Consider the following 239-nt stretch of genomic DNA (forward strand, 5'->3'; position numbering starts at 1 on the left):
TCCTAGCTAGGTCCCATGTTCCTCTCATCTGTGGGGAACACAGTCACACTCAATATATCAGAATGGGTCATAGCCCTGCCTGGCCCCAGAGTTAATGGCTTCTCAGCCTGGAGTGGCTCTTCCTGACAATTCGGATGCTGGTGTGTCAACCTGGGGAGGGGCCCAGATGTCAGGGCCAGCCCCGTGTTAAATGCTGGCTTGCTTTTCTCCTCACCCAGCTTCTCCGTGACACAATGTGT

This window comes from Microtus ochrogaster, chromosome 7, assembly GCF_000317375.1.
Source record: "Microtus ochrogaster isolate Prairie Vole_2 chromosome 7, MicOch1.0, whole genome shotgun sequence".
In the NCBI taxonomy this organism is placed as follows: Eukaryota; Metazoa; Chordata; class Mammalia; order Rodentia; family Cricetidae; genus Microtus; species Microtus ochrogaster.